The sequence below is a fragment of the Petromyzon marinus genome, chromosome 42, assembly GCF_048934315.1.
Source record: "Petromyzon marinus isolate PM22_M1 ecotype Great Lakes invasive population chromosome 42, UKy_Petmar_22M1.pri1.0, whole genome shotgun sequence".
Classification (NCBI taxonomy): Eukaryota; Metazoa; Chordata; class Hyperoartia; order Petromyzontiformes; family Petromyzontidae; genus Petromyzon; species Petromyzon marinus.
In genome coordinates this window covers 11,715,072-11,730,198 of record NC_133708.1, presented here as the reverse complement: position 1 = coordinate 11,730,198, position 15,127 = coordinate 11,715,072, and the positions used below count along the sequence as shown (strand labels likewise).

Below are 15,127 nucleotides of genomic sequence, written 5' to 3'. Positions count from 1 at the left end.
CGTTAATTGTTTTCATGGAAATTAAACAGTCGCCGCTAAACGTAACGCGAGGCCTTAAATAATCGGCTTCGAGACTTAATCTGACATTTGTACGTATGCCTCTATTGTGCAGATATTGAATTATTCAAAACTATCTGTAATTAAGTGTACCCATTCCATCTTCTGGCAATACAGACCTGTAGATAGATTTTTTTTTAAAGAATACTGCTGTCATTTCTATACTCCTCACTTTAATTAGCATGCAAGGCAATCCATTTTACAGGGCAAAGAGTGATCACATAGCCACAAATATTTGCAGTGCGGGTCCTTGATTAATGGAATGGAATGTTCTGCACAGATATTCATACTCAAATCAACATGTGCCCCATTTTGCAGAGTGGGTGAATAATATTTCACTTGCATGAGTTCATGCGGAAAAAAACAAACAGGAAATGTTTAAAAAAGATAAACAAAGATAAGGAGTACTCTATGGTTCTTTCGGTAAAGTCACGTAGAAAATTAAATCAAATAATAATAGAATACGACGTTTCGATTGCAACACAAGCAACCGTCATCAGGTAAGAATGAATGAGAAACAAACAAACCTAGTAAACTTAGAAACACAATGCAACACAACACAGAGAGCCGGACAACACAACAGCCAACACCCCACCTGGCTGACCACGCTCCTCCAAAGAATGACAAACAGAAAGACAGCAGTCACGAAAGCTTTGAATCTAAAGATACGGATGTTCAAACGCTTTGTGTTTTGCTGGCTGGAATGTGCTCTTGCTCACAGAAGCAAACAATAAAACCTACTCTTGATAATGTTAGTGCTGAAACAATCTAAAATTGCATTCGCATTGCCGATGAATAAACAAATCAGTCTTACAGGATTTGCTTGCCTTGAAACAATGCTGCTTGAATGATGCACTCCCAGAAGGCTGTGCGGCATGTGGGTTGCGAAATAAGCACATTTGTTTATTTACGTGGACAGATGGATACGTGAAGGAGACATATCGCCTGCTCATTTAACGTTGCTATTAATTCAAGTGTTGATAGTTGCAGCTTTTGCCAAATATTTACGAGGAAAAGGTATCTTCAACGGCAAGACACGACAACAATCCCATTCGGCTTTGCGTATCCAAATTGACATCACTATTCTTGCATATAGTCTGTACTAGGATACACTTCAAACAAAACACGGTCTGTGTATGTATATATATTATTTATATGTTAACAACCTAATAGCTGTCTGCCTGTCTGTCTGTATGAGTGTGCAAATTCGTACTGCTGCAGAGAGTGATCATTTAACATTAAATGTGGGCCTTTGAAGCCACAATGAATTATCAAACACTGACATCGGTTGGCCAACTTTATACTCAACAATTGAACAAACAGGATCCGTTTCATTTGTATTCACTGTACGGCTTGGTTTCCATTAGGGCTGACTTAAACTGGCTTCTTGTCGGTATAGCTTTGTTAATACTGGTAGGAACCTCCTGGTTCCACCAGCCCACAGGAGATTATTGTTGTGTCCGTCCGTCCTGCATCCAAAAATGGGAGGGGTGGGGCTGGGTTGAGAGGGGAGGGTGGGGAGGGGCTGGGTGGGGAGGGAGGGACTGGGTGGGGAGGGGAGGGTGGGGAGGGGCTGGGTGGGGAGGGTGGGGAGGGGCTGGCTGGGGAGGGTGGGGAGGGGCTGAGTGGGGCTGGGTGGGGGGTGGGAGGGGTGGGGCTGGGTGGGGAGGGGCTGGTTACCCCGTGGTGCCCTTATAAAACTCAACGTTTAAGCCCGCCCTCAAAGTCGGGCATCTTTGCGGAATACACCACGCCGCCGTTGACCCTGGCCATTGACCGATCAACCCAACGTTCCTACCGGCTCCCTCTGCAGGAATGTGTTTAGTCTACAATTGTACGAATCAGCGTTTGTCATCAGTGAGTCAACTCCGCATGGGATGTTGTGACGTCACAACTCGCACGACGTCACAAAGCCTGTCAGCATAACGATGTCACCAGTTAAATTTCGATTTGAAGCTTTTGTGACTGCAGGGATTCATATTCTTGGTTCTTTCGGTAAAGTCACGTATAAGGGAAATAATAAAATAATAAAAATAAAACAATAATATAATAAAATTCTCACGACGTTTCGGCCACAACTTTACCGAAAGAACCAGCAAGGTATCACTGGTTGTTAACAATTGAAATTACTGTATACAGTTGTCCCTCACTATAACGCGGTTCACCTTTCGCGGTCTCGCTGTTTCGCGGATTTTTTTTAGTGTAATTTTGCATGCTTCTTTTTCCTGCGTACAGTATGAACGCGCATTGTGTTCTGCGTCCTGATTAGCTAAGGGAATGCGTTCGGCTAGCCAGATTTACAAAAATGTTTGGGCTTGAAAACAGGTTTTGATCTTTGGTTTCATTTACTAATATTGTACTTATTTTTTTTCATCTGCGAAAGTTTGAACTTTGAGAGTGTTTAAATAAGAGAGAAAATGTTAATGCCTGTCTGAGAAAAGTGTATACAAGTGTGTGGTTAGGGGTTTTACGGCCTTAAAACATGTAAAATAATTGTAAAAAATAAAGCTGATTACTTCGCGGATTTCGTCTATTGCGGGTTATTTTTAGAACGTATCCCCCGCGATGAACGAGGGACCACTGTATAGACACTTTAACAAGTGTGCAAAACACGGGCACGCGTGCGCACGTGAACGCAATAGAGCAGCTGGAACGGAATAAGGCACCGTCGTGAATACCCTAGGCTCGCAGAAACCCAGACTATATCGGCGCAATTGAGGATTCTTAGCGTTCAACAACAGTTTCCGAAACCCAGAAAGCCAGTGGCCAAGAGTGACGCAGCCGCGGGAAAGCTCCGAGATTTCAAACGACAACTCGGCCGCTGCCACCGTGCGCGCTCACGACCGTAGACACCCGGACAGGTTCAATCGCCGCCAATGGCGACTGCAGCCTAGGCAGGATGTGGATCCAGCGGAGCAAGGGGCTACTGCTGCCGCTGTTGCACAGCAGAGTGACGGTGAAAACCGGAGCCGCTGCGTTTCGGACAGCGTGGTCGTTACCAGAAAAACCCAATTCGCAAGTCTGCAGAGGCTCATTTGATGCCTTAAAGCGATGAGCTTGAAGAGCAATTTTCTTCTGTGTGTTTTTTTTCTTTTCCGCCAGCCCTCCCCCCTTTTTGCTCCGGTGAAATTCAACCCTGTCGCAGCTGCCTTCAAAGCTGCTGGGCTAAAACCCATTAGGAATGGTATTGGTCGGTGGCTGGCGTACAAAACCTCGGGTCACAAGTCATCATCGCCGGCCACCGACGCACGTTATTAGAGCGTTAAAAATTACGATTACTGATTGCGCGACGGATGTCGCTGCTGTATTCGTAGTATAACATGCGAAAAATCTGTTATGAATTCAGACTTTACGTCAATATTTTACTCAGGCATGAATATCGCTATGCATTCGATGATGATGGTGATTATTATTGTTGTTGTTTCATGACATTAATGCGCTGCATCCTGCTTAATTGTTCCCAAGTGTCTCCTTGGGAACATTTTATCCCACCCCGCGCATGAATAAATCTAATCGCATTATCCGCTTGCCAACTGTTGCCTTGCAGTTTGGTCCAGAGTAATGCACCGCACCAATGGGGTTTCACGTTCCGAGCGTAAATTCGCCAGTTGTCTCCAATTGGCCGGAGCCGAGCAAAGCGGACGGCGCATTACGTTGCCAAAGGGCCACCTATTGCCTTCCGTGTAACCCCAATTTCGCCTGCATTTGTCAGAGAAATTGTACCCGGCGGATCCAAATTATTTAATTATCTGCGTTCATCACATCACGAGACAGGAAGGACAGTGAGCGGCGAGACAGCCTTCAGTGGCAGGACTTGTACAGCGCAGTGGCTCTTCCCTGTTCCAATGACAATAACGGAAACGCTCGTGTGTTTTTGAAGTCAAGTGTGTATTGCGTTTACAAGCCGGCGTCCTGTGATATATTTTTTTACGTTCTGTTTGTTATCGCTTGCACGCGTGTGTGGCCGTGTGATCTCACAGCTGCAGTGCTTTATAGGCAAGAGCAGCGAGAGTGTTCCCTGCGAGCGCGGCTTTGGAATCCGCCGGCGCTTGCGACGGCGCCCGATTGACTCAGCACTTTAACCGCAGTGGCCCCACTTACCACTGATTTATAATTAATAAATATTAAACAAATCGTCACCGTTGATTACAATACCATAAATCGCGGTGTTATTATAAAAAAAAACTCTGTTAAAAATGTTTACAACGAAGGAACGCAATAAAAACTTAGACCCATGATTATTATTATTATCAATCAATAATAATTACATATATTGTAAAAGTTGTTGCCTCGGTCAACTTGCTCTTAATATATGGGAACATAAGGAACAGTTTTGTACGTCCCGTGGAGAGGAAGAGAGGATTTCGATTTTCAGGCGATTGGCTTTCAGGAAATGTCACTCGAAATGCCAAGACCATCACCATAATTTACTGCTTCCATTTATCGTATTGTTTTATTCTAATGTTCCAAAGAATAATATCCAATTTGCGATTAGTTTATTAGTCGTACTGTGTGTTCATTGGCATGGTGTCTAAAGACAGCCACCATCACCACCACCATTGCCTTCAACATCATTGTCGGCATTCCAGCCAGTACCATCATCACCTGGAGTACCAGTACCATCATCAACATGAGTACCAGTACCATCATCATCTGGAGTACTGGTACCATAATCACCATGAATACCAGTACCATCATCACCATGAATACCAGTACTATCATCACCATGAGTAGCAGTACCATCATCACCATGATTACAGGTACCATCATCACCATGAATACCAGTACCATCATCACCATGAGTAGCAGTACCATCATCACCTGGAGTACTGGAACCATTATCACCATGAATACCAGTACCATCATCACCATGAATACCAGTACCATCAATACTATGAATACCAGTACCATCATCACCATAAATACCAGTATCATCATTACTATGAGTACCAGTACCATCATTACCATGAGTAGCAGTACCATCATTACTATGAGTAGCAGTACCATCATCACCATGAGTACTGGTACCACCATCGCCATGCGTTCACAAGAGTAGGCCATTGTGTGTAATCATGGTGAAGTATGGTCAACCATCCCCCACAACCAATACGAGGTGGGAAGGCCTTCCTCTAGCAGCGGATTGAGAAAGGCGCCTGCGAACTATTATTGATTCCATTTTAATGATCATGTTAACGAGTGTACTGCAACAATAATAGTGCACGTAATTAAGGGCTGCGCTGTCACAAATCACCTTGACCTTGTGACCTCTACAGTGTGATATCGCGCAGCAGCCTGAGGCAACAGGCCAGATCAATCGTGGATGTGACACATATTGACAGCACAATAGACAATTGCACTGGGCTAGTCATTTATTAATAAATACTGTTCATATATAACATAATGCGTTTTTTTGTTAAAGTGAAATAAATCAATTGTAATTATTATTAAATGTCACGAAGATGCACTGTTAATTACAGTCATATTTAGCTGGCAATCATGCAGACATGATAATATTTTTGTAAAATATATTTGTTCGTCCCTTAGCCAGTTTTATCTAAAATATTGTATCGACGTATAGTCGTGAGATAAAACGCACATTTAGAAATATTGCAGGGAATTCTGATGATCACATGTTAGGGAATGGCCTAAAGAATGTGATATCACATAACTACTTCTGAGGTACATTAAAGTTGGAACCTTTTTCCACGCTATGGATGTTTTACTTTCTCATGTCCCTTGCCTCTCAAGGTACCTGTCACGTGTCAGTCAAATCCACATTTCAGAGACAATGGGGTGGGAAGTCCAAAGTTGGAGCAGCGCGAGGAAAGCAGCAGGAAGAGAAGCGCCGTGACCTGGCTGTGTGTGGTGGTTGAAAAATTATAGACAAGACAAAACAGTCAACCACTGGTGGAGTAATGGGTGAGAATCAATGGGTGAAGTTTCATGGCAACATTGACAGTGGTAGCAGCAAAAAGAAGAGCGACGAGCAGGCAACTGGCCCACTGGCGACTCGCGGGACCGGAGCAGATGGGCGTGTTGTTGGATCGTCAATCCACCCGACTGCTTTTCGTTGCATTATATCGAGTCCAAGGAAGTGTAAGTTCCGTGCTCCACCACCACCACCACGTACGACGACAAGTGTTCCGGCGAATCCGGCCACTATCGCAACTGACCGAAGTTTACTCCTCACGCAGCGACGCTAAATTGCCCGGCGCTGGAGAAGGCTTCATCGGCACCGTGGCCGAAACACATCCATTATTTTTTAATTTAGTTTGTTGTCCTTCCCCACTCACCTCCGATTCGCGCGGTTGGCTACGTACGGTGCAAAAAAGTTTTTAAATCACGCGCACATTTGTCCTGCCCGATGCTGCCCTGGCACGGCAGCGCGTTCGCCTCCGGCGCTGGTAGCGTCGACACGCGCCGAGCGTGGCGGGTTTTTTTTAACGGAATTTGCGCGCCGGCTCTCGCACCACCCCCCCCGTCTCTCCCCGGCGGCTGCGGGTAGACTCGTGCCCATTGTGTGCAAGGCGTCGCGGGACGTGGCTCGGGTCCATCGTGCCCTAGATTTTTCCACACCTTCCGATTAGCAACGGTTGGCTACGTGCGTGCATTCGTACACACATTAACGTACGTACACACACGCGGCGTCCGATTCGCGTCTCCTCCTCCACGTTCACGCCCGCAACGAGGCAGTCCACGAGCCGGCACCACGGTGGCGAGATGTTAACTCCCTCGCCTGGTATGCAGGAGGTCGTGGGTTCGATACCAACCCTGGCGCCTGCCTGTAAATTTGGAGTTTGCATGTTCTCTCCCTGTGGTCGTTTGGATTTTTCTCCGGGGTTTTTGGCTCCACATTTTGAATCGTGCGTGAAGAATATGTGGACGCTGCTATTATAAATTTCCACGCGATAAACCACTTCGTTGAGCTATCGTTTGTGACCAGGTCACTGCTGAAAAAATAACTTAATAGCTCAGTTGGCCTTACCGGGTAAAATTTAAAATGTTTAGTTTAGCTCGCCGCTGTTTGTCATGAGACGCACTCAGCTCAATCCAGTGTCTTCAGTCCATATTCACCACCTTTGATTAACATATAAAGTAAATGTCCAGTCCTGCGATTGCTTTTCTCGTGCTCCTGCAGGAGATGGTGTTTTCTCAGCGATTCATCGACCCTGCCTCCCAGTATTTTGGGGTCATGGGCGCTGCGCCACCACGCAACAATACCAACGCTTGGCATTTGCACGTTGAAAAGTCGTCAACCTGTGGCTTTGCATTTCCCTATGAAGTCTCCTTAATAAAACAACAAACTGACAATCCTTTACACACGTACAGAAACCCGAGTGATTTGTAATACGAAGGGATTTACTCTTTGTCCGTTTGAAAATTCCCCGAGTGAAAATTGCAGAGAATATCCACGCGTGCTTTAAAGATTATGAGCTCAAACCCGAACGAACACGTGATGACGAACTTGCGCCACGGAAAAAGAAAAAACCTCGTATACCGTGCTGCCTCTGGATTCGGAAGTCTATTGCACGCGTGTGCGCATGCAGAAGCGTGCACAAGTGTGGGTTTGATTCCCCCTCACGGCCAACACCAGTGACGAATATCTGAACTCGTCCTGGGCCTCCCCTAGGTCGACTCAGCCTCAAACGAGTACCTCGTGTGGTGTGTAAACATCGCCACAAGAGAGACAAAGGCGGCCGGGCGAGATGCTGGCCACCCACCCCCTCGTGTGCCATGCTGGCCTTCATAGGTGCTCGCTAACAGCACTTGCCCCAAAAAAGTATGTGGAGGCTATCTTTGTCTTTGTCGCGTGCTCGCGTATGCACGGGTCGTTATCAGTGGCGAAGGGCGGTGGTGGCCGTTAGCGGCGTGCCGAGTCGCAGGTCAACCCAGCTGGATAATAACGACAACAGAGCACCGACTTTTCATCTGCCTTTGCACCTGGAAACACGGCAAGCCTGCGGCTCATTCTCCCACGTCTCTGTCCAGGACAGCACGGATGAACTCACGTGCTCTCTGGAGCTACGTCCAGTCGATTGCTTTCATCAGGCGTGCAGCCCTGCAAATTGGTTGCCCATGCCCCACTGCTGGTGGAAGACTTTCCTGCTCAAGCGAGCTCTACAGAACCTCTCTCAGAGAGCATCTTGGCCTACCATTCAGTGCCTGCTAGCGATGGTGGGAGTACACCACTCTTTACCCAACCACATGCGACCCGCCTGAACGATCAATTCTGGTGCACCCATTTATGCTGCTGTGTGGACGAAGGCAAAGGGATTACATAAATTCGCCATTTTGTTTTCACTGCCACGCTGGGAGATCGGCAATCGAAGCGATGGAGAATCCATTCCAGTTAAGGCTTGCGACGCCCAACTCTGCTTTGAGGATATATAAAGGAGGGCCTGAGTCATCAGTGGGGGGGGGGGGGGGGGGGGCGGGGGGGGACTCGGTCACCCCCAGTGCCCCCCGACGTTACGGGGCTGAATAAGTAGCTGAGTGGAAGAATTATTTGCCATTTGACATGTGGTGACTATGTGTTTAGAGAATCCATGGAGGACAGAATAATGGATCAACGTGGGACAAAACAAAGGCCACAGACTATTTTCTTTTCGTGGAAGATTCAATATATCGGAAGATGTGAACGAGGTTTCGGAAAAGAGTATTAGAACGGTGGTATTTTGCCTGGAAAATGTGTCAGCTCGCAGTCATTTTAAACGGGGCCACATTGATTTTCGCCATAGGCATGCAACCTAGCATTTCAATGAATCAACCACAGTAATCATTTTAGTGCGGGCTGATTTGCTCGTCTTTGGCCCTCCCACTTAACTGCAGTTTACCTGGGTATATCCACACTGGAATTGTCTTCACGTATAATCGCTGTAATATGTGAGTGTGGCTGGGGTCAGTCTGGTCAGTTGGTTCATCAGCAAGGATCTCGATCATTTGACTATGAGTTCAAATGCCCCACAATTTTATCACTGTAATTTTCAGTTATCATTGTTACCATCATCATCAGCAAATACCATCATCAAAATTATCACCACCACCACCACCATCAACAACGCCATCATCATCACCATCATCATAATTTATAATTCAACATCATGATTAGCATCATCATGTATGTATGTATGTTGAACTTCTTTCGCATAGTACGTAACCAACCGTGCTAATCAGAGGTGCGAAATCATCATCATCATCATCTCTCCATCATCATCTCTTCAGATCATCATCATCTCTCCAGAGTGTGTAAACTGAGCATCACTTGAGGCTGCACCGCTTTGTGAGAAGCCAACGGTAGTTGTCCTCTGGAGGCAACTGGCCCCTACCAGAGGAACGTGGCGTTTCTACCTTTGACTCAGGACCACCACCCAAACAATCGAACGAGCAGCAAGGGAACTCTTTCGGTTAGCCTGTGACCATCATGGTGCCCTCCCTCTCTCCAGCGGCTGCGTGCATTGATCAGACTCAGCCCAGCCAGTCCAACGCGCCCTCTCCCTCGGGGGAGAAATACTCGGTACGGTCCAAACAACACAGCCCGGGTCATTCACACAAACAAACCGTGAATCATAATGGCAATGCAATCAATTATAGGCTAATTCCACAGTGACCTTCTCTGCTCTGCCCCTCCGATAATCATATTTCGAATGCAAGAAGACACACTGAGCAGCCATGTGATGGAGCACTCTATAACAGTACCGGCACGGTGGGTGAACCTGTGCCACTTGTACAAATTTCAAAGTGCAGCCCTGAAATGTCTTGCTCACGCCACTACTGGTGGGATGGCCTCTGCTCGAGGCAGATCTAGAGAGCAATTCTTGAGGCCATGTTTGGCCTATGCAACTGCGCTGGCCAGATATCTTGGAAAGGGTCGGAGTTCCCACACTTTTCCCCACACCGGGCGAGAGAGCCATCGCTATGGTCAGTCTTGCACTTAATTTCGAGAAGGCAACCTTGGTTACCATTTGCCATTTAATTTTATATGGCTACATTCTGCTATTGAAGACCATGGAGAATAACCCATCGTTGATTTTGTCAGCTGAGACACAATACTTTTAGATTTTTCTACCATCGCATGATAAAAAAATGTTTCCCATTTCCAGCACCAGTGGAAAGGAAATACAATCGCCCAGTGCAATAATTTGCAATGCAGAATTGGAATGTCCTGATTGAGAATGCGTTTGTTGTCACATTTCCAAACAGCTCACAATTAAGTCGGTCGAAAGTGCAAAGGCGCCATTCAAATTTAAATTCAGGCGATTACAGCATGACATACATAACACGTACGATGTTGTCCCAGTTGCAGCAAAACATTTTTGTATTCTGAGTCCGGTTGTACAGATGTCTGCCGAGTGTTATTCCAGAAGCGCCAATTTTCTCGCTTGTTTTGTCCGCAGCTTTGGAAAACTAATTTAAACCCTGGCCTCCTAACATTGTCCTGTGCCCTGCCTTGGATGTAACATACAGAACAGGTACAAGGGAAATTGCATATATGTACGTGCATACGTGCCGTATCTACCCTCCCAAGACGTCTGGCTGCTGTGGAAGAATAGGCCAACAAAAACACTCTAGTGGGCCTCTGGAGTTTCCTCTTCCAGCAGCAGTGGTGTGAAGAATAATTTTTCAGAGCTGCACCGTTACATATTTTTCCATGTTTACCTTCACACACTTCGTTATCTACCACGAATGTGCAAGCGTTTGCGTTCACGTCTGAGAGATACGTTTTCGTACTTAAATGGACAAAGTTGATTAAAACAAATGTGATACATGTGAGTTTTCCCCTGGCACTGAGCTTGCATGGGACCAAGCAGAACCCCCCTGAAAAAATATTATTTTGGAGCTGAGAGACGTTTTCCTGGATAAAATGAGAAACCGATTAACTTGCACTGATAAATATTTCAATAGAAATTTGTAAAATAAAAAAATATATATACGTGTAGCTCTATCATCATTACCATAATCATTTAGATCAATTGCTCTGTTGTTGTCTACAAAACTATTACTCGGTTAATTCCATAGAAGCAACATTTTAAGAATGCTTGTCATCATGCAAATTTGAGACAGACAAACAATCGCTTTTACAAGCAGTGGGTCAAATCATTGACTCATTGCCAAAATATGGCACTTGCCGTGATATTCATGCAGCGAAATCTTATCAGACGCTGATGCTGGCTATGAAGCGATGAACCCCAGACATTCGATAAACACACACACACACACATTCCTGCATAGAAAGGCATTTCCATTATCAAACCCGAATGCCGCCTCCCGAAAACGAATCGCGTGGAATGCACACAATCGGTTTGCTTATTAAAATTCTACACGAGCCTTCCGCAATTTTCATTTTGCGACGGCAGGTGTAGCAAGAACGCGCAACGTTTGCCTTGAGCCGGGTCCCGTTGGTTACTCCCCACCCATTGGACTCACGCAAAGAGTGGCGTGTGCACGCACGTCGTCGTCGTCGTTGCTGTTGTTCTGACGCCCGCACGTACCTCTGGCTCCCGTAGCCTAGGGCCCCGAGATCGTTTCGGTATCGGCCGTCGCACGCGGCGCAAACTCTGCATCCGAGACGCCTCCCCCACTGGCCTCCTGCTTCCCGACACCGACGGACGCCAGTAGCAGTTGGCAATCCGGCCCCAGGCGCGGAGTCATCGAGTATTCTTTGGACGGCTTCACCACGGACTCGTGGCTAGCTTGCGCCGCTATTCTTGCTCGCCCCCCTCGTTTGCTCGCTCGCTCGCTCGCCCGCTCAGCCGTGAGACTAATGTACGAATTAACGCAGCCCGGAGACCGGCAGCGCAACGGCCATGAATGGCACCCGGCGCTCAGGAATCCAGCAAGAGGGCAAGTCGTTCTCTTTTGGCCACCGTGCAGTGTCTTGACGCTCTGGGCCTCGTATCGCAGTGTGGAGAATGTTATATATATCTCTCTCTCTCTGTCTTATATCACCGATTGGGAAGCGGTGGAGGCGGTTTAATATTACTATACTTTTTTTGCTCACACGCGGTATATATATATTTTTGTGTTAATCGCGAAGCTACCGACGGCACCGGGTTTTCTCGACGGGAATTAGCGCGCTCGATTTTGCAGGCAGCGGTGCCTGCGCACGCAATGGAGCCCGAGCCAGCCCTGTCACGCGCATAGCTCCGCCACCACCGCTGATGCTGCTGCTGCTGCTGCTCACAACCGCCCCCGGCCCCCCCCCCCTTTTGCTGCAAGGTTTTTTTTTTCACGCCGCATGCATTCTAACCCGAGCCGTTTTCAGCATCGCGAGCCGGGGGTGAAGGACGGAATACGCGAATAAATAAATAAACAAACCCGCCGCCGTCTGCGAGGGCAAATCCAACGCCCCGCTATCCGAACGAATGAACGCGCGGACGAATGAGCTCTCCCTTCAGCACCGCCAAACACCGCGCGCCCGCCCGACCAAGAAATACAACGAGCAGAAGTCTTCAGCGGTCGTTACATTTTCATTGCGCGAGAATGCGACGGGACAAAGACCGGTTTCCGAGACGAAGCACAGCGGAGCGGAGGGTGAGAGGGGGAAAAAAAATCAAAAGGCGGAGTGGAGGAGAGAGAGGAGGGGAGAGGAGGGGGGAGAGACACAAGAGGGTTGGAGGGATTGGGATTGTGGGGGAAGAGGTAGCCATGGAAACGAGCATCAGCAGATTTAGGCGACAGTTGTGTACAGCTGCCCATTGCTTGGGAAAGAGGATCTGGTTAAACATTCTCTCTTCCCCATTGAAGCAAAAACATTTTTTTTTCTCAATCGCTCTTCTCATTTAGACGTTTTTTTTTCCCTCTCCTTCCAAAAAAACCCCGTGGGTTGTTCCACCGACTGGGCTCACGGAGCGCTTGGGTCCGTACCCAGGCACGCACTTGCCATTTCAGTGGCTGTGCGTATCACCTCGTGCCAAATCATCGACGGAACGACGCAACCCACCCACATGTACACAGACGCCTGCAGCGCCCAAGAGGGCATTATGAGCAAACGTGAACGTTAAATTTCGATTTAAAGCTCTCGTGACCGCAAGGATTCATCTTCTTTGGTTCTTTCGTTATACGGTACAGCGATAGTGCACGCATATGCACGGCAATGTGCTCGAATACAAACGGATGCATTTTGTGTAGAATACGCATCGCACACACACACACACCACACACGTGTGTCCACATACATACATACAACGCGTGTGTAAAGATCATCGACCATTGAGGACATAACGGCTGTCGGGAGATGCGTCGTCAGCGAGCACCTATTCAGGGTGGCACAGGCATGTACGCAGATAGTGTGGACAGAAACACACACACCCAGCCGCCTTTGTCTCACCACCACTGATGTTTGCCAACGGCGCATGAAGTACTCACGTTCGGCCGAGTCCAGCTCAGCTCATTCGAGGTTCTCAGACACCACATGCATTTCCAAAACGTTACAAATATACACGTACCATACGTACGTACTGCACATGCTGTAGAATACACGCGCACTATGGTTTAACGTTAGAATTAACACGCACGTACAAATTGCGTGCAATGTAAGCGCAAATATCGCCCAACGGGAACTGCAATGCATCGAGGTTGCTTCGCATTTGGAAATAGCTTCGAGCTTTTGGAGTCGGGAATCTAACCGGAGGATGAGGAGAGGAAGCAGTGGGTCAACGAGGCAGCCGCCTTTGATGGGGGGATGGGTGCGTGTGGAGTCAGGGTCATTGAGGTCATTTGCTATAAGGTCAGCCGCACAAGCCTACATGGAAACAATTATAATTTCACATTGCTTGATCGTAGTGCAATTTATTACGTTGTAAATATCTACACTTATCGATGATGCTCATGGTGACGATGATGATGGTGTCGATGATGATGATGATGATTGCGGTAATAATTTAACCATTGGCGTAAAATGAGTGCTTGATTAAATTCACAGCCGGAGACTTCGCGGGGTCGATGCCTCACCACCGTCACCATCAGCCATGCTCAATCCACTGCAGGATAAAGGTCTTCCCAAGCCACCGCCGATATTCCCAGCCACTCACAAACCAGAGATGTGCATGTCGATGACAAACCAGCTGACCCTGCCCAACCCAAACCCCACACAAAACAAGTGCCCGGCAAATTCAAAGCACACACATATCAGCAGAGCGCCAAAAAGGGGGAAAATGCATATGCCTGCTGGCTGGCATAATTGGCATTTCACAGTCGTAATCGCCGCTCGCTTCCCCCTCCCAGCAACGCTAGGATCACGTTCGCTCTCCCTCGCAGGCAGCCAGCATGACAATTATGCAAATTGTAAAGCGTGGAATTCCACGTGTTTGCCTGAATGTGCAATTTTTTTGCCCATCCTCCAAGCGACCCCCCCCTACCGCCCCTAACCCCCCCCCCCCACTCAAGCACACAATGAATGCAGTGGACGATGTGTCGCCCGTGTCAATACTTTAGCCCCTCCTGCAGCAGGGTGACGGTAGGAGGATTCGGAATGTTTCTGAGTCTTGTGCATCCTGTGTGTGTGTGTGGTTTTTTTTCTTAACATGTTCGGTGGGCAGGAGCATACACAGACATAAAAGAGAGATACAGATCCTCCAAGTAGTCTTCAACAGACTTTTTTGCGGCAAGTGCCGTTCGTGAGCACGTATTAAGGCCGGGACGGTACACGAGGGGGTGGGTGGCAAGCACCTTGACCGGCAGCCTTTGTCTTCCCAGTGCTGGTGCTTATACACCACACCACGTACTCAGTTAGGACTGAGTCGTCCTAGGGAAGGCCCAGGACCGGTTCTGAAATTTGTCACTGATGTTGGCTGTGAACGGGAATCGAACTTAGGTCTCTGGGTCTGTAGCGCAGTGCACAAACTGCTCAGCAATGCAAATACACAACATAACTGCTTAAAACCAGACACTGGTTATTCTGAATAGGAAAACAAAGCGTCAAATCTGCTATCTATATATATTTTTTATCTGCCGCTTATTTTGTTGTCTCCAATTATATTACAATTGGGTGTATCAGCATCATGTCGCGATATCAGGAAATGTCTCTTTGGAACTCTGTAGCTAGCAGTGCACTACTCAGTGTTAGGAACAG

The 15,127-nt window shown here is 47.4% G+C and overlaps 1 protein-coding gene across 4 annotated transcripts in view; it reads right to left on the bottom strand.

Moving 5' to 3' along the window:
- Positions 1-15,127, bottom strand: part of LOC116951130 (FYVE, RhoGEF and PH domain-containing protein 1-like) — a 125,392-nt gene that overhangs the window by 61,636 nt on the left and 48,629 nt on the right. The window contains exon 1 of one of the 4 annotated variants that reach the window (XM_076073526.1): positions 11,482-14,213. The exons of 1 other annotated variant lie outside the window; for it this stretch is intronic. The gene's annotated coding sequence lies outside the window, so the exon portion shown is untranslated. Of the gene's footprint in view, positions 1-5,809; positions 8,454-11,481; positions 14,214-15,127 lie in introns of those variants that run through there. 2 more of the 4 variants (XM_076073527.1, XM_076073528.1) reach the window with 2 other exon arrangements.